At 49.3% G+C, this 25,610-nt stretch overlaps 1 protein-coding gene and 1 long non-coding RNA gene across 3 annotated transcripts in view; one reads left to right on the forward strand and one right to left on the reverse strand.

The window, feature by feature from the left end:
* INO80D (INO80 complex subunit D) overlaps window positions 1-3,367 on the reverse strand; it is a 227,190-nt gene extending 223,823 nt beyond the window's left edge. For both annotated transcript variants that reach the window (XM_069615563.1, XM_069615562.1), the window contains exon 1: window positions 3,212-3,367. The gene's annotated coding sequence lies outside the window, so the exon portion shown is untranslated. The remainder of the gene's footprint in view (window positions 1-3,211) is intronic.
* A 53-nt stretch (window positions 3,368-3,420) lies between these two features.
* Window positions 3,421-25,610, forward strand: part of LOC138488522 (uncharacterized) — a 42,502-nt gene continuing 20,312 nt past the window's right edge. Inside the window, exons 1-2 of the long non-coding RNA XR_011274677.1 lie at window positions 3,421-3,555; window positions 4,275-4,526. This is a non-coding gene — a long non-coding RNA (uncharacterized lncRNA). The remainder of the gene's footprint in view (window positions 3,556-4,274; window positions 4,527-25,610) is intronic.

Genomic DNA, 25,610 nt, shown 5'->3' on the forward strand with positions numbered 1-25,610 from the left:
AAAGGTCAAAACACATGGTGCAGTGGGAAAAGGGTCTCACTCACTCCAGGGTTAAAATTAAAAAGTCCTACAGTCCAGCAAAAGAGCTGGGGGTCTCTAAGGTTGAAGGGAATTAGCACAGAAATGAGAATTCTCCCTAAGATGACTGCACCAATATATGCCAGTATTCACATGCACTCCTTCACACAATATTCATGTTTGCTTTGCGCAAAATCCAATAATCAACAACCATAACGAAAAGTACCTCCAGGATAAAAAAAAAATCAAAGGAAAAGGATCCAAAAAAGAAAGAAGCAATAAACAAACGGAACCACAAAATCCCATCAACTACCCACAACCTACCAAATACAAGCAACAACAAACCACAAACAGCAAAGACTAAACCAAAAGACCATGAAAAACACCAATCGAAAGAGGACGCCCACTAAGGAACACAACCCACGCATCGTGCCTCACCACAAGAAAGACAAAGAAGCCAGAAAAGACAATAGAAATGATAGAAAATCCAAAACCACTCGCAAAGGCACGGACCAGGATGATCTCACAACCCCAAAAAACTCGACAAACATCTGAGATGGCCCAAGGAGACATACAAATAACAGAGCAAAGACAGACTACAATGCTCGCTATCTGTCCACATACGACAACGTGGTAAACAAAACACCACAGCAACAATGAACCGACAGCCAACAAGCTTCACGAATACAGACCCAACCAGAACACCAAACGGATGACAACTAATAAACCATCCCAACCCAGTCTCCACCATGGACAATACCCCAACCAGAACAAGGAAAAAATTGGAAACCATCACACTCACTCTACACCCCCTATATCACCAAGACTGGAAGAACAAAGGGGTAGCAACCCTATATCCCTATATACCCCCCGGAAACGAACCAACCTCGCCATAAACCTTATCGGTCTACTCGACAAAGAGACTGACCAACAAAGAACCACCCCACCCAAAAGACGCAACCGGGAAAAACCCACTTGGAATGGAAACCCAACCAACAACACACTGGTAAGAACAAGCAATACTAACAACAACACAAAAGGGAAATCCAGCAAACTACACTGCAGCCTCCTCAACATTAGATCCATGGCAAAACACTCAACAGAAACCAATGACCTAAGCGAAGGAGGCACAGACGTGCTCTTCCTTACAGAAACCTGGCTAACAGACAACTATAAAGCAATTGCGAACAAAGCAATATTCGACAATTATAAATTAATACATGCAAACAGAGAAAAGCGAAGAGGAGGCAGAATCGCAATTATACACAAAAAACACACCTGAGCATCTCGAAGCATCACAACCAACGCGGAAGACTATGAATCCCTCCTAATCAAGATGGAACTCAACGACAAATCCAACATAGTATTCCTACTGATCTACAGACCATCTTCTTACAATCCCAACTTTTCAAAAAAACTAGCAGACGAGGCCACCATGCTATCAACGAACCACGACAAACTAGGTGAAAGATCCCACCGATACAAACATAGATACAACAGAAGACACACTCAACAATTGGATCACCAAGGCCATTGACCAATTAGCACCAGCTAAAACATTCAAAGCAACACCACCAAAAAAACTGGCATCAAAATGCTGAACTGAAAAAACAACCGCAAAATGGAGAGAACAATACACCAGACAAGACTAAATAAAATACCAAAGACAACTCAAACTGTACAAAGCAACAGTCCTCAAAGCAAAAAAATAAAAAACACACACATTACTACGCCACAAGAATCGACAAACAATTAATAGAAACAACTCCATCAGCCCTACACAAACACTTTGTGAAAGTCACTTACACCAGAGTAGGGTCTGTGTATTAGCTGCACAGCAGTTACTGCCTTTTATCGGGCATTAGTCTGCACAGGTATTATTATATATGTAGTCACTTACATCAGAGCAGGCTGTGTGTAGTAGTTGCACAGCAGTTACTGCCTCTGTGGGCATTATCCTGCGCAGGTATAATTATATATGTAGTCATTTGCACCAGAGCAGGGTCTGTGTAGCAGCTGCACAGCAGTTACTGGCTATGCGGGCATTAGCCTGCGCAGGTATTATTATATATGTAGTCACTTACATCAGAGCAGGGTGTGTGTAGTAGCTGCACAGCAGTTACTGCCTCTGCAAGCATTATCCTGTGCAGGTATAATTATATATGTAGTCATTTACACCAGAGCAGGGTCTGTGTAGCAGCTGCACAGCAGTTACTGCGTCTGCGAGCCTTAACCTGTGCAGGTATTATATATGTAGTCACTTACACCAGAGCAGGGTCTGTGTAGCAGCTGCACAGCAGTTACTTCGTCTGCGAGCCTTAGCAGGTATTCTATATGTAGTCACTGACACCAGAGCAGTGTCTGTGCCGTAGCTGCACAGCAGTTACTACGTCTGCGAGCATTAGCCTGCACAGGTATTATTAAATATGAAGTCACTTACACCAGAGCACAGTCTGTGTAGTAGCTGCACAGCAGTTACTGCGTCTGCGAGCATTAACCTGCGCTGGTATTAGATATGTAGTCACTTACACCAGAGCACGGTCTGTGTAGCAACTGCACAGCAGTCACTGCGTTTGCGAGCATTAGCCTGTGCAGGTATTATTAGATATGTAGTCACTTAGACCAGAGCACGGCCTGTGTAGTAGCTGCACAGCAGTCACTGCCTCTGCGAGCATTAGCCTGTGCAGGTATTATATATATATATAGTAACTTACACCAGAGCACGGCCTGTGTAGTAGCTGCACAGCAGTTACTGGTCTGCAAGCATTAAATGGCACAGGCATTATATATATATATATATATATATATATATATATTTATATAGTGACTTACACCAGAGAAGAGTCTGTGTAGTAGCTGCACAGCAGTCTCTGCCTCTGCGAGCATTAGCTTGTGCAGGTATTATATATATATAGTAACTTACACCAGAGCACGGCCTGTGTAGTAGCTGCACAGCAGTTACTGGTCTGCAAGCATTATCTGGCACAGGTATTATATATATATATTTATATAGTCACTTACACCAGAGAAGAGTCTGTGTAGTAGCTGCACAGCAGTCACTACCTCTGTGAGCATTAGCCTGTGCAGGTACTATTAACAATATAACAACAAAGGGATAAGAACGTCTAAGTTGATGTATGCTAAAAGAAATGCATATAAAATTTACTACAAGAGCTGGAACGCATGCACTCACTTGATGATGGCTGGAAATGGGGACATGAGCGTTTCGTAAAGGGTGTCTGCCCCACAAAATCCAGCAGCACACTGCTCCTCTCCCTGCCTCTCACTCCGACACCTCCCAGCGTAGTTCCAATTCGAGAACGGACAATAGCAACACTCCGCCTCCACTTCACACGTGGGCTATTCTGCATCACGTGAGTTTCAACGTCCGCTTCATCACGTGGGTGTCTCTGCATCACGTGGGTTTCAACGTTCAACAACAAGTCATCATCATTTTTGCACGAGCTGGAACTGGAAGGCACGGCGTTACCAGAGCGATTCCTCCGTTGCAAAGCACAGATTGTTATTTGGTTTCTGGTAAGTCTTAAAATTATCTCATGTTGATTGTTAATATTGGGCAAGAACTATTTCTGTGTGTTGTGGTAGTTTATAATGTGTATCGGGTGAGAGTTAAAGTATAGGCGGATTCAGTTTTTTTTCCCGTTATTTCGGTGTATTTCTGGGATATGTAACGTGCATCTCCGACGTGGGGCAATATTGGGGAGGGGGTATTGTGTATTTATGGGGTAACTGTACAGTTATTTCTCCTGCAAGGGGGCAGGGGGTGATTTGGCATTGCCCAGGGAGGGGATTGTTCATTTTCCCCTTTGCAATGTGTGGAAGAGAAGACTAAACGGAGGCCTTGTATTGCTTTCATTATCAATCACACATGTAAAGTCCCTATGAGACCCGCTAGCATTGTGTGTATGTTTTAAAGTTTGCCGATACTTTCTGAAATGCCTTTACGGCTTAATGACGTGTATCTGTTACGTCGTCGTGACGTTTTCACGTGGGATGTCTACGTGCTTAGGAAGAGGATCGTGGAGACAGGAGAGCTCCACGCCGTGCACGGGCAGGTGTTTATTTTTTATTGTGCATTTATAATGCGCTTATTCATCTCGGAAAAGTGCCATATTTAATGATAATTATATTTTTATTTACATTCAGTGCATGCACAGGTGTTTCACAGCGCGGCAAGGTAAGGAAACGGGGAGAACAAAACACCGATGGGTTTCTTTTTCCTATTTTGATTTTAGTTGCACCAACAGTGGATCTGTGTGTGTCTTCTTGGCTGGTATCCTCGGCTCCACCCACACCCAAACAGAAGTGGTTTGGTAGCGACTAGTTCCCATCCGAGAAAAGGACCATAGCAACGGCCCGCCCACTCTTCATCACGTGGTCTGTGATGTCATCCCTGTGATTTCCGTCGGAGCAATGAAGCGGTTCCGGGGCACTTTCTTGCTGGGATGCAGCGGAATTCGGGAAGCGGGAAGGCTGCGGCTGCCGATGCAAGTGCACTGAATGCCTTTGGCTTGTAGTGGTCATTTTATTTTGAATACTGTGAACGTTTCTATGGGATCCTTGAGTGTAGGACTTCGTCTTGTTTGGGCAAGGCTCGGGCTGCAGGAGCAGCTGCAATCCGTGTGCACTTGGCTGGCTGCAAATACAATTAGCATTTTCTTCCGAGATACCTGAACGTTACTGCAAACCACCAGATTTCCATAGGGAAGAGGGAAATTACATGTTTTTTTTAAATCACGTTCAGCTATTCATCATGAAAGGTATGGAGGGCTAAGAAAAGGAACAGGGGGACAGTGGGTGGTGGTGTTTAACTGATCAAATGGGGACTAATGGAGTAATTTAATCTTTCATGAGGGTGTGTTTAGGATGGGTGGTTTTAGAGGGGTCGACCGGCTGAGCATCTGTTGCAAGGGGAAGGAAGGGGCATCTTGCTATGGAGGGAGGATGGGGCATTATGGTATTGGTCTAGATTAGAGGGAGGGATGGGGCATCTTGGTGGGGCCTGAATGGTTGGATAGGGCACGCTGGTGGGATGGGGCACATTGGTGTGGTTTTGGAGGAAGGGGGCACACTGGTGTGTGTCTGGAGTGAAGGATAGAAACATAGTGGTGTGGATCTGGGGGGAGGGCTAGGGACAGTGGTATGGGTTTGCAGGGAGGGATGGGGGACATGGGTGTGGGTCTGGAGGGTGGCATGGGTCATCTAGGTGTGGGTTGGGAGGGTGACATGGGGCATCTTGATGTGGCCCTAGAGGACGGGGTGGGGCACATTGGTATGGGTTCAGGGGGAGGGATGTGGCACATAGGTGTTTTTCCGGAGGGAGAGATGAGGCTCAGTAGGTCTGGAGGGTGGCATGGGACATCTAGGTGTGGGTTGGGAGGGTGGCATGGGGCATCTTGGTGTGGCTCTGGAGGCAGGGGGTGGGGGCACATTGGTATGGGTTTGATGGGAGGGATGGAGCACATTGGTGTGAGTCTAGGGGTAGGGATGGGGCACATGTGTTTGCCGGAGGGAGGGATGGGGCACAGTGGGTCTGGAGGGAGAGATAGGGACACAGTGGTGCAGGTCTGGAGCGAGGGATAGGGATACAGTGGTGCGTGTCTGCAGGGATGCATGGGGATACAGTGGTGTGGGTCTGGAGAGAGCAATAGGGAAACAGTGGTGTGGGTCTGGAGGGAGGGATGGGGACACAGTGGTGTAAGGAGGGATGGGGACACAGTGGTGTAAGGAGGGATGGGGACACAGTGGTGTAAGGAGGGATGAGGAGACAGTGGTGCGTGTCTGGAGGGAGGGATAGGGACGTAGTGGTGCAGGTCTGGAGGGAGGGATAAGGACATGGTGTGTATCTGGAGGGAGGGGATGGGGCATATGGGTGTGGGTCGTGAGGGATCAGGACATTGTTGCGGGTGTGACGGGCGGCATAGGACACATTGGTGTGGGTCTAGAGGGAGGGATGGGTGCTCATTGGTCAGGGGAGGGATGGGGCATCTTGCTGTGAGGAGGGAGGTTGAGGCATCATTGTATGGGTCTTGAAGGGATTGGTTATCTTGGAGTCTGGATCGGAAGGGGGCATTGTTGATCTGGAATGGCAGGACAGGGCATATGATGGGGCGTGTCGGAATGATGGAGCATTTGGGAATGAGTGAGGGCTGGAGCACTCTGTTGGGAAGGAAGGGGGGTATCTGGGTTTGAATAGAGGGATAGGGTATGTATGTCTAGATTGAAGGATGTTGGTTTATGGCAGAGCATGTGTATGTTGAAGGGATGGAGTATTCAGGCGTGGGTATAGAGAGAGGGTGGATGGTGCCATCTGAGTGTGAGTTTGGAGGTAGAGGGTGAAGCATATGGGTGTGGCTCTGAGAGGTGGAGCTTCTTGGTATAGGTATGGAGGGGCGGTTGTTGGTGTCTGTGGGTTCGTAGGGAGGGATGGTGGCATGTGGGTAAGGAGGGGGGTGGCATTTGAATCTTGAAAATGTGTTTGGAAGGAGAAATGGGGCATTTGAGTGTGAATTGGGACATGTAGGGCTGGGGTATCTGCTTGTGAGTGGGGGCATGAAGGAACATGAACAGCGGAGCAGCCGGAGGGAGAGCCGTGGCCCGACCTCGGTTGCATCTCAGGCGTGCACTCACACAGCCCAGGGCATCTCTCGCAGAGAGGTCCGGGGTGCGTGGGCAACCAGGCGCTGTCGAGCGGGGATTCCCTTCCACCATTGGGGGGACCGCAACCCAGCAGATGGATGAGGACACCTGGCAGGGTTGGGTTAAACTGCTGGGGATGTCCCCAACCATGCACCAGAAAGCCCTGTGTGGCCCCCTCTCGTCACCAATCAGGCCGCTGCGGGTGGGCATTGGTGCGCGCACCCTGGTCAGCAGCGAAGCCCCGAATGAGGGCAACCGGGAGCCAAGGGAAACCTGACTTCTCTCGAAGGGCGCTTCCCCATGCAGACAGGGGCCCAGCACGCCAGGCGCAAGCCCTGAGCCATGGCGCAGCAGGCTTACACAACGGGCATCGAAGTAAAAACCACAATGGTCTCGGTTGAGCTGGACAGGGCGCTGGGCTGTCTCACCACAGACTGCCTCTTGTGCACCTGGCCATGGTGTGTGGGGCTGTCTTTGGTGTCCAGCGACTACCAGCGCAGGATGGCCATGGAGCACATGCCTTGTGACCACGTGGGCTTCGGCCGCAGGTCGGGACAGTGCACACTGCTGCGCCAGAGGCACAGGGCTGGGGATTAACTCCCCCCCCCCCCTTCCCCCTTGTACAGGCCTGAGGCCAGCTGCCCTGAGCTTTGTGCTTCCCCCCGACTACGGCCTCGGATCAGATGTGGTGACCTGCTGAATTTATTACTAAGCGGAGGAAAAGAAACTAACCAGGATTCCCTCAGTAACGGCCAGTGAAAAGGGAAGAGCCCAGCGCCAAATCCCCGTTCAACGGCAGGTGTGGGAAATGTGGCGTACAGAAGATCGACTCCCCGGCATCGCTCAGGGACTCGAGTCCTTTTGATCGAGTCTCACCCCGCGGACGGTGTTAGGCCTGTAGTTGACTTTGGCACGCCGGGATCAGGTCTTTTTGGGGTCAGGTTGCTTGGGAATGCATCCCAAAGCCTGTGGTAAACTCCATCTAAGGCTAAACACGTGCATGAGATAGATGGTTAACAAGTACCGTAAGGGAAAGTTGATAAGAACTTTGAAGAGAGAGTTCGAGAGGTCGTGGAACCGTAGAGGTGTAAACTGGTGTGGTCTGTGCAGTCCACCCACATGATTCAACATGGCAGGCAGGTCGGTCACCTGGAACGGTGGATGCCATTGCAGGACTGTGGCCCGGGCAGACCCGGCCCCTGCGGAGCGCATTTCCTCTGTGGCGGTGCACCGCGATGGGCGGGGAAGGCCCCAGTGGGCAGGTGGCTCTCTGCTCCGGCAGAGAGTGTTACAGCCCACTGACGGCAGTTTTGCTGGGCTGAGGGAGATTGACCGCTGCTGTGCCCTTCTCCGGCAACCGTCCTGGCCCCTTTGGATGTTGCTGGTGCGGCGACGGGAGACGGGGCTCCCGATGCAACTGTGGCGGACTGTCCTCAGTGCGCCCCGACCACGTTGTGCCGCTGGATGGGGAGCCCCTCAAAGAGTGCCAGGGGTCTGAGGAGTCTTAACATGTGCACAAGTTGGAGGGCCGAATGAAACCCTGTAGTGCAAAGAAGGTGATGGCCAGCGCGTGTCGATAGCAGTGGGATCCTGTCTTGGTGGGCGCACCACTGACCCGTCTTGCCCGCTCTCGGGGAGATGGAGCATGAGCGTCTGTGATAGGACCCGAAAGCTGGTGATCTAGGCCTGGTGGAGGTCCCTAGCGGTCCTGATGTGTAAATCGGTCGTCTGACCTGGGAATAGAGGCAAAAGACTAATTGAACCATCTAGAAGCTGGTTCCCTCTGGAGTTCCCCTCAGGATAGCTGGCACACGGAAACCACAGTTTTATCTGGTAAAGGGAATGATTAGAGCTCTTGGGGGGGGGGGGGGGGGAGGGGGGAGAATGATTTCAACCTAATGTGTACGAAGTCCGTCTCGCTGGCGTTGAGCCAGGCATTGAATGCAAGTGCCCATTGGGCAACTTTGTTAAGCAGAACTGGCGCTGCACGATGAACCGAATGCAGAGTTAAGGCGCCCGATGCTGATGCTCATCAGACCCCAGTAAAGGTGGTGTTTGTTATATGGAAGTCAGAATCCGCTAAGGAGGGTTCTCTTTTCTTTGTGAAGGGCAGGGCACCCTGGAATGGGTTCGCCCTGAAGGGGGTGGGGGGAGGTTGAGCCTTGGAAAGCATAGTGGTTCCGGCGGCGTGCTGTGGGCACACTCTGGTCTTTGAAAATCCGGGGGAGATGGTGTAAATCTCGTGCTGGGCCGTACCCATATCCGCAGCAGATCTCCATGGTGAACAGCCTCTGGCATGTTGGAACAATGTAGGTAAGGGAATTTGGCAAGTCAGATCTGTAACTTTGGGATAAGGATTGGCTCAGAGGGCTGGGTAGCTGGGCAGGCCGTGCGCCGCGGCTGGAGGAGGCGTCTCATTCCCCTCTCCCCTCCGGGGCGGCGCCGACTCTGGTTGCGAGCCAGGCCCTGCCTGTGGATCGCCACAGCTGCAGTGGTCGCCTCTCTCCGTTCCCTCCCAGGGTTCGGGCCTGACGTTCTGCCTAGGCTGATGTCTAGCAGCTGACTTAGAAATGGTGTGGACTAGGAGAATCCGACTGTTTATTTAAAATGAAGCATTGAGAAGGCCTGAGGTGGGTGTTGACGCAATGTGATGTCTGCCCAGTGCTCTGAATGTCAAAGTGAAGAAATTTAATGAAGCGCAGGTAAAGGCAAGAGCAACTATGACTCTCTTAAGGTAGCCAAATGCCTTGTCATCTAATAAGTGACGGGCATGAATGGATGAACTAGATTCCCACTGTCCTTACCTAGGAACCACAGCCAAGGGTCAAGTCCAAGACTGGGTGCCTTTAGCAGATCCCTTTCCTCCATGTTGGGGTAAATGAACTCACAATTGATGGCCTTGAGTTCCAAAGTGTTTGTGGGTTAGTCCCGGAGGGAAAGGCTCTAATGTGGTGGGAGAAGCTCAAAGGGGGGGCCTGGCCAGAGCTCCTGTAGTGCTGCCCCCCTACTCCCCCGGCCTTGGGGGGCCTGTCTCACGTGTGGGTCGACAGCTCCAAGGCGGGCAAGAAACCTCGTATGTGGAGGGGGGAAAAGCTCCAGGGTGTTCTGGCCAGACATCGAGGATGACATTGGTGCTGGCCCATGCCCTTGGGGACCTGTCGATCCTTTGTGAGGCGGGGGGCCAAAGGCCCTTCTCATCCAGGTCCATTGGAATGCATTGCCCTACCAGATGGCCGCTCTCCTAGCCTGGCCATCTGGTCATTGGCAATAGAAATGACTGCAAGGACAAGATGGCCGGGCTGCTCTGGAAGTGTGGATGGAATTCAATTTTAAAATGGTCGCCAGTTGGGTCTATAAGCAGCCCGGATGCTTTTGCCGAGAGGTCCCACTCTGTGACTCTGGGTACACAAATTACAAGAAAGCTTAGTCACCTTCCTCCGGATTACTAATGGACTGGGTGAGGGGGACCTGTCTGTGCTCCTCTTCGTTCTCGCTGCCCGACCCGGGGTCTGTGGCGAAACTACCGCACCTCCAGCAGAGACTGTCCTGCTGGGGGCACTCTTCTGAGCACTCCATGGGATTGATTTTGTGCACTTGGTCCGTCTAGGGTTGGACTGCTTGGCCAGCCTCTGCTGTTTCAAGCAATTCGCTTCCACCTGCGTTTCTTCTTCTTCTTAATTATCGAAAGCGTGGGCGGACCCACGCAGGCGCTTCCCCATCCTATAGGATGATGTGCACCGTACCCACTAATTATTATTTGGCTCCATTTAAGCTCACAACTCCTCCCACCTCCCCGTCTGCCTCACAAAATCCAACATCACACTATTCCTTCTCCTGCCTCCCTCCCCATCACCTCCCAGTATAATCCTCTCATTCAGCTCAGCCACACCCAACGCAGTCAACCGAACCCTCATCAATTCTCTCTCCGTAACATGTCTTTCACACCTAATCAAAAAATGTCCCACCGTTTCAGGCACCCCACACACCATACAGTCCCTTGATTCACGCTTCCCTATTCGAAATAGACAGTCATTCAGCCCCACATGACCTATCCTCAACCGATTCAGCATCACCTCCTCCCCCCCTCCTCCATTCTGAACTCCCTGCATCCACCTTCACCGACACTTTCCCACGAACACCGAACATCCACCTGCCCTTCACCCCATTCACCCACCTCTCCTGCCACTCATCCAGGACCCGTCTCGCCATCACAGCCTTCACCTCATCCACACTCAAAGGCAACCTCACATCAATCGCTCCCCTCCTCATACCCTCACCCGCCGGATCCACCAACTCATTTCCCAAAATGCCACTGTGACTGGGAACCCACGCCAACTCCAGATCCATACCCTCACGCACACACCGATCAATCTTCAACCTAATGTCCAAAATCACATACTTCCTATCACCATCCCCTGCCACAATCGCCTGTAACCCCCTCAATGAATCTGATAACACCACCACTTTCTCATATCCCAACTCATACACCCTGTCAATCACCATAGCAATCGCCACCAACTCAGCCATACAAATAGACACATCATTCGTCAGTCGTCCTATTTTATACTCCCCAATGCTTTCTAGATAATACGCTATTCCCACTCTCCCAGATTTAGGATCCTTTGAACCATCCGTAAACACCTTGTATCCTTTCTTTCCTGCCACATACTCCTGACCCAAAGCTTTGATCTCACCCCGCATACCTCTCTTCTTTGATACCACATTCGCCAACTCCAAACACACCTTTGGAGATCTCATCATCCACCTCGGCCTTCTATCCAAATCCGTATCTACCACAATCATCAAATCACCCACACCCCACTGCACTCCCTTCTCCCACATGTGAAACCCAAAAGTGCCCCCCTTCCTCCTCCACCCATCCCTGTAATAGTCAAACCTCCAATTATACTTCAAACATTCACGCACCGGATGAGCCACACTCTTCGGACTACACTTCACCCACCATCTCATATTTAACGCATCCCTCCTCAACCCCAATGGCATCTCTCCCACAAGCACCTGAACCGCATTCACTGGGGAGGACCTCATCACACCCGAACACTCTCAATGCCCTCGCCTGTACTCTATCTAACCGCAACTTCTGACTCGACGTATAACCCACTGACACCTGACGCCCAAAATCCATCACACTCAAAATCAACCCTTTGTACAACATTCGTAAACACTTCTGTTGCGCACCCCATTCTTTCCCAGTCACCGCCCTCAACAAATTCATCCTACGTTTACACTTACCCACCACACCATCCACTTGCATATTCCAATTCAACTTTCTATCCAGAATCACCCCCAAGTACCGAAACTCTTCCACGCTCTTCTCCCTCACACCTTTCAAAACCAAATTCAACTCCTGCTGCACTCTTTTCCTTGAGAACACCATACTCACACTCTTATCCACAGACACCGAGAAACCCCATTTCCCACACCACTCCTCCATGCGTACAATCGCAGCTTGCAACCGTCTCTGTACCATCAACAAACACCGCCCTCTTACCCAAACCACACCATCATCCGCGAAGAAATCCACCTGACACCCAATTCCCGCCAAAGCTCGAATCAATCCATCCACCATCGCATTAAACAGCATCGCACTAATCGCACTCCTCTGTGGTGTCCCATTCTCCATCTTCCAAACTTCAGACAGTACCCCCTCACTCTCACCTGAAATGTCCTATCTGCCAAGAATGCCTTGATCCACGAAAACATTCTTCCCTTCACACCCATCTCCAACAGTCTCACTAACAACCCTCCCTTCCACACCATATCATACGCCTTCTCTAAATCCAAAAAGAACGCTCCTACCAACTCTCCATCACATAATGCCTCCTCCACCCCAGTCACTAATCTCACTAATGGATCAGCCACCGACCGATTACTCCTGAACCCACTCTGAAAGTCACTCAAACATCCATTCGACTCCAAATAAAACCCCAATCGCTCAACCACCATCCGTTCCATAACCTTACACAACAGTCAACACAATCGGTCTATATGACTTACACTCTGTAGGAACCTTGCCACCCTTCAAAATCGCCACTACAATCGCTCTTTTCCACATTTTCGGCAAAACTCCATTCTCCCAGATCTCATTGAACAACGCTAATACCTCCATCTTACATTCCTCAGGCAACTTCTCCAAAAATACATACATAATTCCATCCACCCCAGGGCTAGACCACTTCCCCTTCCGAATCGCTCCATTCAACTCTACCATCGAAAATGAAACCTCATATTGCTCCTCCCAAGGCCCAACATTCGCCACCACCTCTCGCATTTCCTCCTCTACCACACCCATTCGTGTCCTCACCTCTTCTGGGAAATTCCTTGAACAGTGAACCCCCGCAAAATATTTCCCCAATAAATTCGCCTTATCCCCATCCTCACTAATCACCGCTTCTCCTTTCAACAACACAGACATACCACCCTGCGACCTCATTAATCCGGACATCCGCTTGAACTGTTTCCAAACCTCACTCACACCAGAATCATTCCACAGGGACCCACAATAGCCCCTCCAATATCCTCTTTCTTTCCCTAATCACCCTCTGCACCACCGCCTTAGCCTTCTTATACGCCACCAAATCCACCAACATTCTCGTTCTTACCGCTCTTGCTCTAGCCTTCTTTCTCGTGCCGCCACTGCTCTTGAACATTCCACCGACCACCAAGGAACCTCGATCTTCCCACCCTTCCCCTTCTCAACCTCCGGAATTGCTGCCACAGACGCTGCTTTCATTCCCTGCACCAAATGCTCATTCCATTCATCCAACCCCCCCTCTCTTCCCCTTGGAACAATCAAATCCCGACACACTCCTTTGTACACCTCCCAATCAGCCTTCCTGAAATTCAACCGACTCCCCGTCATACGTGACCTGAACTCTACCTCACCCCTCACAGTTACCAAAATAGCAGAATGATCACTCCCCGTGTCTCCATCCTCACGCACCTTCCAATCACATTCACCTGCAATTGCAGCAGTCACCCAGGTCAAATCCAAGCACAACAGCTTCCCAGTCCTCACATCCAATCTCGTACCCGTCCCATCATTCAGCAATACCAGACTCAATTCATCCGCCATGTCTTCCAATAATTCTCCATTCATGTCTGTCCTATCACTACCCCACAACGTGTTGGCACTGTTAAAATCACCACACAAAACACACGGTCCCACATGTCCTCTTATCACTCCAGTCAACACACCCACTTCCAGCACCTCACACGGATTATAATAATTCAGCACCAATACTTCCGATCCTCCTACCCGAATCCCTGCCCCAATCGCCTCTACTGCTCCATCCACCACAATCTCCCTTACAATCAACCCCTTTCGAACTGCTAAAGCCACACCCCCCCCTTCTCCCCTCCAACCTATCCTTACGAAACAACTCATAACCTGGTATCACAAATCTCAAATCGCCCCTCAACCACGTCTCCTGAATACAAACCACGTCAACATTTAACTCCTCACACAACACGGCTTTTAACTCCTGTCCATTCCTCAACAAACTCCTCGCATTCCACTGCAAAATCCTCATGCCGGCACCCCACTCAGCTTCCGCACTTTAGCAACCTTCTTAAACACATCTTCTTCTGATACATCTACAACATTCAAAAACCTCCTCCCAGCTTCCACTACTCCTTTCGTAAGATCTGATGAACTGATAGACGTATTCCTCTGAACCAGATCCAGCACATTCACTATAAAACACAAAAATTCAGTTTTCGGAACACCCACCATTTCCACACCTTTCACTTCACCCAGCACTTTCTTTCTTCCCACAACCTCATCCACCACCAACTTTTTCTCACTCCCCTCATTCACTACCCGTACTGGTTTCACCTTCGCAACAGCCTGCGCATAAGACAGACCTTCCGCCGCCCTCACCTGTACCACTTCTCTCGCTACCCTGTAACTCTCACATCCCCTAAACGCGGAAGAATGCTCCCCTCCACAATTCACACATTTCTCCGGAGTCCCCACCTTACATTCCTTTATATCATGCTCTCCACCACACCTCCCGCAATGTCTCTCATTCCTGCATGCTCTTGCCATATGTCCAAATTGTTGACATTTATAACACCTTAATGGCATTGCCACATATGCTTTCACACGATATCTCTGATAAGCCATCTCCACCACCTCCGGACACCCCGTTCTCTCAAATCTCACTGCCACAGTTGTAGACACCACATCCCCATGTGCATCCCTCCTCCCCAACCTCCACGCCTCCACCACCCCCACTCCCGCTAGTTGCTCCTCCACCTCAGACATACTCATAACCACTGGCACTCCATACAGCACCCCCTTACAAAACACTCCACTTTGATCAAACACTCTTACCGCATGTCTACCCAGACAATGCACCTCCAGAATCTTTGCTTTGCTATCAGCATCCGTCCCCTCCACCAACAACCGACCCCCAGCCACCACTTGTACCCGGGAAACATCTCCCGCTGCTGCCTTCAACCATCTAGCAATCTGTCGGATTCACCCCCAGAAACGTCTTGTCACGATTTTCGGGTTTCAACACTACCTTCCACACACTATCAGATTGCATCTTCACTTCAGACATACTGCTCACTGAGGCTTCCAGCCCCTCCAAAACGCATTTTTCTGGAGACCTCGACCCTGGGATGTCCCGGACCAGCCCCCCTTCATCATCCCTCTGAGGGGGATCTGCTGCGATGCCGCCTCTCATTTCCCCCCTTGCCCCCCTCCACAGGTGTACATTTCACAGAAGATGCCTTCCTCCTCTTTGCTTCCTCCTCCTCCACCCCCCCTTTCTTTCCAACCTTTCCTTTCCCCTTACCCATTCTTACCGCCTCCTCTGAGTACTCTCACTCCTTGCATCCGACTCCAGAGACCGCTCCTCCTCCTCGAACCCAGCACCCTCCACCCAGTCACTGCTCCGCCCTGCCTGGGTCCGCCTTCTCTGAGAGTCTCCTCTCCCCTGCTATAGAGCCAGCCCCACCGAGGGAGGGGCTCGCACGACGCTCCGACGAAAAGGATCAGCTGGCGACTAGTTCAAAGCAGAGGAAACTACCTCCAGCTAGGGAGCCGCGAGGATAAGAGTGGCTGACACAGAGCCCAGGCACGGCCTGGAACTACTTCCAACGCTCTGTGCAGAGAACCCAACCCCCTTTCTTCCTCGGCTACAGCATTCAAGTCGTCGCGCCAGAGCCTAGTTCCCATTCGAGAAACGGACCATAGCAACGTTCAGCCTCCACTACGTTCCACCTGCGTTGGGACCCTGGCAATGGTATGCTCCCCTCGGGGAGGGCCCCACTTGTGTGGGCGGCTCTCCCCACTGAGCAGAGCAAAGGCCGAGCAGCCTGGCAGCTCCCCAGTGGTCAGAGCAGCCTGGCATCTCCCAACTGGTCAGATCAGTGGATGGGGCCCCCCTGCAAGCCACAACGTGGCCCCTCCTCCACCAAGCATGTTTCTCCAGCAGTTCGGAACGCACCTTCCGTGGGGTGCTGTCCCCCTCTGTCACCAAACCCCATACCGTTTCAAGTTGTGCCTGGCCTTGTCCCTCCCACCCACCACGTGGCAGAGCAGGCCGTGCCGCCGGTGCCCGTGTGACTGGCCTGTTGGGGGACGCTCTTTGACGGTCTGGTCCTGCATATAGACCCAGAGGGTGCGAAAGTAGGCTCTGAGGAGGGCGTGCGCCCCCCAGCCCCCATTGCCACTCTCCAGCAGGTGCGGCTACCTGGTTGATCCTGCCAGTAGCATATGCTTGTCTCAAAAATTAAGCCATGCACGTGTAAGTACGCACGGCTGGTACAGTGAAACTGCGAATGGCTCATTTAAACAGTTATGGTTCCTTTGATCGCCCCAACTGTTACTTGGATAACTGTGGTAATTCTAAAGCTAATACATGCCGACGAGCGCAGACCTTCCAGGATGCATGCATTTATCAGACCGGCTCGCCAGCCCCTTTGGTGACGCTAGATAACCTTGGGCTGGTTGCATGTCCCCATGACGATGGCGATGCATTCGGATGTGTGCCCTGTCAACTTTCAATGGTAATTCTGTGCCTACCATGGTGACCACGGGTAATGGGGAATCTGTGTTCGATTCTGGAGAGGGAGCCTTAGAAATGGAAGGCAGCAGGCGTGCAAATTACCCACTCTCGACTCCGGGAGGTAGTGATGAAAAATAACAATACAGGGCTCTTTCAAGGCACTGTACTTGGAATGAGTGCACTTTAACGAGTACCCATTGGAGGGCCAGCAGCCACGGTAATTCCAGCTCCAATAGCATATATTAAAGTTGCTGCAGTTAAAAAACTCATAGTTGGATCTTGGGATCCAGCTGGTGGTCCGCCGCAAGGTGAGCTAACCCCTGTCCCAGCCCCTGCCCCATGGCGCCTCCATGAAGCTCTTGCCTGAGTGTCTTGGGGATTCCGAAGCGTTTAATTTGAAATAATGTGAGTGTTCAAAGCAGGCTGGTCGCCTGAATACATCAGCTAGGAATAATGGAATACGACTCTGTTTCTATTTTGTTGGTTTTCAGAACTGGGGCCGTGAGACTGCCGTGGGCACTCGTTTTGTGCCACTACAGGTGAAATTCTTGGACCAGCGCAAGGCGAACCAAAGCTCAAAGGTGACAAGGTTGCGGTGTCGCACTGGGCAAGAAGCCCAGCAGCTTCTTGAATTTCTTTCTTCCTGGGGTGCCCCTATGCTCCCACCGCTCCTGAGCCTCTAAGTACGCTCTTGCCCCCCTGGAGGTTCCTTCTTGGTTAATCTTGCATGGCAGGGCTAGTTTTCATAAGGCTGGGCGGTGGAGCGAAGCAGCGCTCTCCTGCAGAGTCAAATGCTGGGGGTTGGGAGCATGTGCCGCACGACTTGGGCAGCGTCGGTGCTTATTACTTGACTTATCTGCCACCTTTGATACTGTTGGCCATGGTCATCTGGGCCGGCCTTTCTGGTGCTGTTCTTTCCTGATTTTCTTTGTTTCTCTCTAACCAAACAGTCGATTGTCATCCCCCCCCTTTCACTCTGTGCCGTCTGCCTTGAGATGTGAAACCTCTTACCAAGCTTATCTGCTCTCAAGGCTTCCAATGTTGTTCTTAACAGATGACACAGATCCTGGTCCATTTAGATCTCTCTTGTCGAGACAGCAACCAGGTTTAGGGCCTGTCTCGAAGCTGTGGGTGCATGGATATGTAATAGCTGTTTCAGGGGAAACAATTGATGTGTTGGTGTTGGGCCCTCCTTCCTATGCCTTTTGGGCCTCCTCTTTTTGGCCATCTTTAGGGGTAAATATATTGTCTTTTCTGTCTGCGGAATCTCTGATAAATCCAGTATGTCAAAGGGGCTATCTTCAACTGAAAACCCCATAGTAAGGTTCTTTGTTTACTCCTTTCTCAGTTATGTGCCCCCTGTGGTGTCCTTACTTCTGTCCTCCATGGGGCAATGCAATGCCCTATTTCTGGCACAAACCGTCCACAGAACTCTGCAGCCAGAGTAGCCACTTACACACCTAGTTGTGCTCACATTACTCCATTTGTGCACCATCTTCATTGGCTACCCGTGGCCAAGCCCATTCAGGTCAAGGCCTAATGTCTAGTTCATCATGCCTTTTATGGAACGGGGGCAGAATATCTACAGGCCAAATTCTGTTTGTACATTCCTGCTCGGCCACTCCGCTTGTTAAATGCCTGATTTTAAATACTGACAAAACTGCCTTGTACATATAAATCCATTGTACATCCATATAAAAGTGTTGTGTGCAAAATGCATCATAAAGTCAAAGCAGAACCATATTACTTCAAGGCAAATCGTAATTATTGGAAATGCCAGACTAAAGTGCAAAGAGTATAACGGATTTAAAAAGTGCCAGGTGTACTTGAGAAAGTGTCGCGTTTCTGAGTTCATTCCAGTCTAATCGCATTTTTAATTTTAGGCAGTGCAAGTTGCTTTTCATGTTATTTTAACTCGCTGTCCTATAAATCCCATATTTTTTGTGACATTGTTAGCTTGGAAATGTTCTTTCTGAGATCTTTATTTATCTATAGTTTACCTGTACTTGTTCACACTACAGCACCATTATGAAAAGCAAATAATGTATAGATTTATAATTGCGTCGCAAACCTCTGGCACTGTGTATCAGCATGCCCGTGCTGAAGGTGTGAAGTTGTGATATCTGTTGAGCCCTTACAGGAAATATTGTGACAAAAGATTGAACATTTGCAATAATGAAGTTTACTTTTTCTGATATCCAATTCTTGCAGGTGCAGTTATGAGAACTGTTTTTCCATAAATGTTTCACTGTTCGGCTTGTTTTTCTTCCAATTTCCCCCAGGTAAAGCAGGTTCACTCCATATGGCTCCACCAATTTGATCTTTGGTTTACACATGTATATGTATTGTTTGTTGCTTTACAGTGTAAGCACTTGGCATAATAAAAACACTTCAATTACCCAATTGTCTATTTCTTTAACCTAATGCGTTTTGTTTTTAACCCCTTAACTGCCAATGGCCCCCATGCCAAGCCCTTCTTTGGTGTTTCAGTATGTCGCCATTCAATTCCTTGTAACTTTTTATTTTACATGTGATATCTCACCCACATTTGGCCCCCTTTCTTCCCACATGTAGGTGGTCATAACGCCACCTAGGAATACTAGTTCAGAGAAAATAACCAAAAAGGGAGCACATTTTGTGGGTTTTTTTTCAGAAAATTCCAATAAAATGATGTACAAAGAAGCCTGTGGTTGTTTCCTTGTAAGAGCTAGGAAGAAATTGTTTGCTGTACTGAATTTGCCATTGTCCAGGCTTTCAAGAACAGGTTGAGTGGAAACCAAAAAAAATACATTTTTATAAAGTTACCATCTGAGATCTATGCAAGTTTACCCCTTTTTTTTCCCCCTCGATGAATGGAAGAGGAGGGTAGGAAAGCTCAAAGGGAAGACCAAGGCATACATTTCTGAAAAGTAGACCAAATTCCAAGTTTAGGAAAGGGTGATTTGTGCAGGTCAGGTTACATCTATGTAGGGAAAATGCCCATAGTTTGGGGAAAGGTTTAAAAACTAACAGTTAAAAAAAGGTATGTGCTGGACATGGTTGGACCTGTAAGGTAATGGCTTCTGTGAATATTGAGGAAAGCAATGCCCAGTTAGGAAATTGCATATTTTTTTGTATTGTTTCACAAAAAAAGCAATACTACAAGCCACAAACTGAGCCATGGTACACAGGAATTGTATGCTGGCGGCCTAAACATACATACTTGGCATGTGTAAATAAGGAAAATAAATGTGAGGAAAGTCAAACATACAATTTTTGATAGGGCAAAGGCAGACCTTATGAAGGTTAGGTGACTTGAGCCGGTTACAAAAGCATACAGTGCCTAAATCAGCAAATGCATGTTAACATTTGGGAAATGAAAGGGTTGTGTAACAAAGTGCAGTAGCAAATGTATGAACGTGTTATGAAAACTAAGAGAAGAAAACAAATGTCCTACATTCCCACATGTGTTCTGATGAAAGCTGTACCTAATGTGTGAGTGCACCTACCTGGGTGCAAATGGAAAAGGCTAAATCACTGGTAACCCAAGTGTTTCAGGAGAGCAAACTCCTGTAGGAACCCACAGAGGTCTCAAATTGCCCTAGAGTTTACTGCCCAAAAGTCTGAAATTTAGGGGGGGAAAAGCACAATTTTCAGATCTTGCCAACCTGGAAACTACTGAAACATACCACCAACAACACATGTCCTATCTTCCCACAGGTGTCTGGATGAAAACAGTACCTCATGTGTGGGTGTACTTGCCTGGGTAAAAAAAAGTGTTGACCGTCCCCAAGTCCAACTGCAGTCTCAAGGAGCACCAGCAGGGTCTCCATCTGTTCCCTGAGGGGGAATTCTATAATGCTGCCTAGCCAGAGCTCCAGGATGGTCAGGTGTGATTGGCCTTGGACGACTCTACCATGTGGGTCCACCATCCCCAAGCACAGCTGCACTCCCAGGGAGCCCCGACAGGGTCCCTGACCTTTCCCAAAGGGGGAAGCTGTAACGGGCCAGCCAGAGCTCTAGGATAGTTGGGGGTAATGTTCCTGGTCTGGGCAGCTGTCTCCCATATGGAGTGGACTATCTGCAGCGGCTGTTCCAGGGATCTCTGACAGGGTACCCTTCCCTAAGGGAGTGGGACTCTTCCTGGAAACGCTGCTGAACTTGGGACTTTCAACCCACATGGGAGACAGCCGCCCGAGGCCGGGAACATCACCTCCAACCATCTTGGAGCTCTGGCTGACCTCTGTTACAGCTTTCCCCCACCAGGTAGCCCTGGAAGTGTGCCAATACCTCCATGAAGGGAAGAGCTGCAATGCAGCCCAGCCAAAACTCCAGGACGGCTGGAGGTGATGTCCCCGGCCTTCGGCATCTGTCTCCCATGTGAGTCCACCATCCCCAAGTGCAGTGGCAGCCCCCTTCACAGAGAGAAATTGTATAATGCAGGTCAACCCATAGCTCCAGGATGGTCAGGGGTGCTGTCCCTGGCTTTGGGTGTCTGTCCCTCGTGTGGTTTGACTGTCCGCAAACCCAGCAGGGGTTCCAGGGAGCCTCGGCAGGGTCCACGTCCTTCCCAGAGGGTGAAGCTGTAACCAAACCCAGCCAGAGCTCCAGCACGGTTGGGGGGTGCTGTCCCTGGCCTTAGGCATTTGTTTCCCATGTGGGTCTACCGTCGTCGAGCACAGCGGCTGTCGCAGGGAGCCATGGCAGGGTCCCTTTCCTTTCTCGGAGGGAGAAGCTGTAATGCAGGCCAGCCAGAGCTCCAGGAAGGTGGGGGGTGATGCCCCTGGCCTTGGGTGGCTGTCTCCCATGTGGGTTGACTGTCCCCATGTCCAGCTGTAGTTCTGGAGGGGCCCTAGCAGGGTCTTCATTCCTCCCCGGAGGCGAAATCTGTAACGCAGCACAGCCAGAGGTGCAGCCTGGGCTTGCAGACAGTCAACCCACATGTGAGGCAGCCGCTCCCAGGGAAACACCAATGTTTTGCTGGCATGGGGGGAATTTGTGGCCTGACCGTGCATTTGTGTCCTGCATAACGTTGGAGCTCCTTGCATAAAGAAACCTGCAAACAAAACAAAACAAACCTTCATTACTATGTTCAGACCAGCAAAAACGAATCGTAACTATCACGCTCTGATCACCGCCCCCTTTCTAGTGACCCTCATACCCCAGTAAAAACACATTTGACCCTTCCTAGGGGCCGATTTTTATTCAGACTATTAGTGACCATAACACAATTTAAGCGTATAATTATAGGTTTATGGATTTTGGTCGGCTGTCCCCCCACGCCACCTCCCAACTGGTTGAAAATCCCCTGCCCCTTCCCCTAATTTTCTTTACATTTTTTAAGCCACCAAAGGTAGATGGTGGGTTGGGGTCAGGCCATATTGGATTGTGGAAGATGGTGGCGGGACGACCTACCCCAAAATCTGACATTAAAAAAACTTTGGTCCAAAACTTTTGGAAAAAAATTCAACTAGTTCAAGTTCAATTTGAACTCCTAGATCCATAATTATGCCAATGACTATGATCACTTTGGTCCAATTAAATGGATATAATAAATCTTAAACCATGAACTGATAACTCTAGTAATATAATAAATGAAAATAAGGCCTACTTTAACAATATAAATACTTTCATGGAATATACATGACTGAAAATATGAAACTGTCAATGAAAAGAATTACATATTGAGTACAACAATGAGCTGAGTGACTGCATAAAAAAAAGGAGAGAACTTTGACCAGGTTTCTAGGTGGTCACATAGGAATGTAGCTACGAGACAAAGTGGGGGAGGGGGGTGCTGTACCTTCAGAAAGATAATAGCCAGCATACAAGACGTCTACCCATATCCACTTTATCCTTTGCCAGGTACCAGTCTGTAATTCAAGACCTGGTAGAGTTTTGAAGAATAAACAACTCTGCATTAGAAGGCCAAAAGATCTGAGGGTATTCTTTGATCCCACTAAAAGTACATTTGAATACACAGTCTGCAGGATGGATTGTGGAAAAGACCTACTTGAGCTTGGGTATGCAATGAAGTTGGCAGATCAGGTTCAAGGTTGGCAGAGTTATTGTGCAGCTGCCTGCAGGAGGCACCATGGTGGGGGTCAGGCAGCTACCATGACAGTGCTGCTTGACTTCAAGTTGGCAGCTGACAATTTATAACTGATACAAATCGATAGATCTGAAGATGGTGAGTTACTCAGAAAGCTAATCACTTTGTCACGTACACACAAGGACTTGGGCACATTCATTAACATGCTTCCCTTTCCAGTATCAAAAGGGGCAGGACTATACAGGGAGGCTTTGGTAGAAGGCCTAGTATGGGAGTTTGCAAACAAGTGTTGCAGTAAAGAGCGGAGTAAAAGAGGAAGAAGGAAGGCAAAGTGGGTGGAAGGAGAGGATGTGAAGATGCGTCAAATGAGGGGAAAGGGGAGAGTAGTGTAAAGAGGGGGGAAACTAGCAAGGGGGAAAGGGAGTGATGCAAGGTGAGACACAAGAGAAAGGAGGAAATTACTTGGAGAACAGTTTAAAAGGTACAGACAAAATCGGTGTAGGACGATGAGGGCCACCAATAGAGGAATATTTTGGGAGAGGTACTGAGGAAGAAAAAGAAGGTTGGGGAAGGAAGAAGTGCAGAAGGTGGACCCTGAAAATAAGGTAAATGCTGTGGAAGAAGGCCTGTGTCCATTAAGAAGTATGCTGGCTGGCGCCCGGTTGTACATCTTAACCTAATAACTAGCCCATCAAAAGTAGAGGGGGGGGGGTAGTGGAAAGACTAGGACGAGTGCAGTACCCTGGGTAAACCAACTTAACTCTCAACACCAAGCTGAGTGGGCTTCTCTTCGGTTTCTGGCCATGCCAATGCATCACATCAGTTCCTGGCCCCTGGAAGGGCCTATCTTTGTCTTCAAGCCCAGGACAGACAAATGGTCTTTCTGGCAAGGGGAGCAAACAAATCTTCATGCCTAATAGGGCCAATGCGTCATCAATCTTAGGAGGGTCAACCCATGCTCATATAGAGCACTAGAGGGGGACTAACTGAACTATTCACACTGGCAATACAACACTAGTTGAGTAATATTAGAATATTCCCATGGCCACTTTCCATAAAGTCCTCTAGAAGAAAGGGGGACTCCTTACGGTGTTAGGAATGTCGGCAGGGGGAATGTTATGGGTGTAGAATGCTAACAGAGAAGACTAGTAGAGAATACAAGGTAAGTTGTACGGTGGTTGGTGTAAAGGTGAGGACAGAGACTCGTTACAGCATAAAGATGAACTTAAAAGAAATTGACACATACTGGCTGTGTTCTGGTTCACTTCCTTAACTGGTGATGAGTTGCAGCAATGACAAAGAGCCTGCACTTGCCATAGATTGTGGTTGCCCTGGCTGATCAGGTACAGGGTTAGCTGCACAGTCGAATAGTGGCTCACTCTTCAGGCATGTATTGGGGTGTATCTGGGCTGTGCATGAGCCTCTGAGGACACAGGAAGCACCCTAGCAGTATAGCCGTGCATGCACACGACAGAACACGTGATCCAAGGACGCATTGTCCGGTGTTGCAAGTTGTTACCTGGTAATTTTAGACATAAGGGGTTGACATGTCTGTTGCTTAGCTATGTGACAAGCTGAAGGTCTTCACTGCGGGCCCTGTGCTCCGTGCTGTGCCCATCCCACGTGCAGTGTAGTGACTGAAAGAATTACTTGCACACATAAAGAATGGAGAATGCAGTAGCACAATTTGCTGTTACTCTGAAAGGTTTTTTTCATTGCACCTTAAAAGGGAGATTAGACATTTGTCCCTGTGAGCAAGGTGACAAATGTTTCCCCATTTTCGTGCTCTTGGCAACAGACTAATTTAAAGAATATGGCAAATATACCAGGCACTGGGTTATTCCTGGGTTATTAAATGGAAAGAAAGATTCCAGAAGTACATGTTGGCAGTATATGGTCCTAATTATTTGAGTAAAAAGAAAGAGGCACTGTTTCATTGTCGAGGTCGGGCTGGACAACAATTTCTTAAAACTAGCTGAATGCATCAAGATGGGCAACCAGTTCTATATATGCATAGCCAAGATGGACAAGCATTACGAGGTGAAGGGGAATAACATTTTTGCTTGTTATCAATTTGCCAACAGACCACAGAAATATTGTGAGACCACTGAGGAGTTTGTTACAGCACTGTGAGGGTTGGCTATAAAGTGTTGTTTTGAACATTATCAGAAAGGGTACATTCTGCACAAGTTGATGATCAACAGGAGATCAAGAGGTCCCCTCGTCTAATGGGACCTAGCCCACTCACACTGAAGTAGCTATTTCCCATTAGAGAAACGGCCCTCTGACCTGGAGAGGCAGAAAAGTCAGAGGGCCGTTTCTCTAATGGGAAATGGATGCTTCTCCAGCATGGGGTCTGGCATGGATTCACATGCTCATGAATATTCCCCGTCGTCAGGCCGGGAATCCTCGGTAAAGAAAAAACCAGTATCAGTTTCGTTTCTGATCTGTCTTTCGTAGTAATAACCAATCACTGGTCTCTGCGTCATACTGACCACAGCCAATGACTGCCCTCTACCTAAGCACCGCCTCTGGCAGCCATCTTCAGATTTTTACCGCACGTTCATGTGTTGGGATCCTCGTGCTATTGCTCTCGAGCGTTAGTGCTATTTTTCGCGCTTTTTCACAAAAAACTTTGATTCTTTCGATCAAAAGAGCCTCAAGCTCCACCGATCCTACATCCGATCAACGGGGACCCGTGTCGGATTAGTCTGTGCCCCTCAAGGGTGAAGATTTCGTCGAGCTACACTTCGGAGGACTCCAGAAGCTTCTCAGGCCCGGTCTCAGAGATGGCCCAGGAGAAGGGAAGCTCGACGCCCGGAAAGCTGTTCAGGGTCTGCCCTGGATGCCAGCTGCAG

Source organism: Ambystoma mexicanum, chromosome 9 (genome assembly GCF_040938575.1).
Source record: "Ambystoma mexicanum isolate Mex_15411 chromosome 9, UKY_AmexF1_1, whole genome shotgun sequence".
NCBI classification, from domain to species: domain Eukaryota; kingdom Metazoa; phylum Chordata; class Amphibia; order Caudata; family Ambystomatidae; genus Ambystoma; species Ambystoma mexicanum.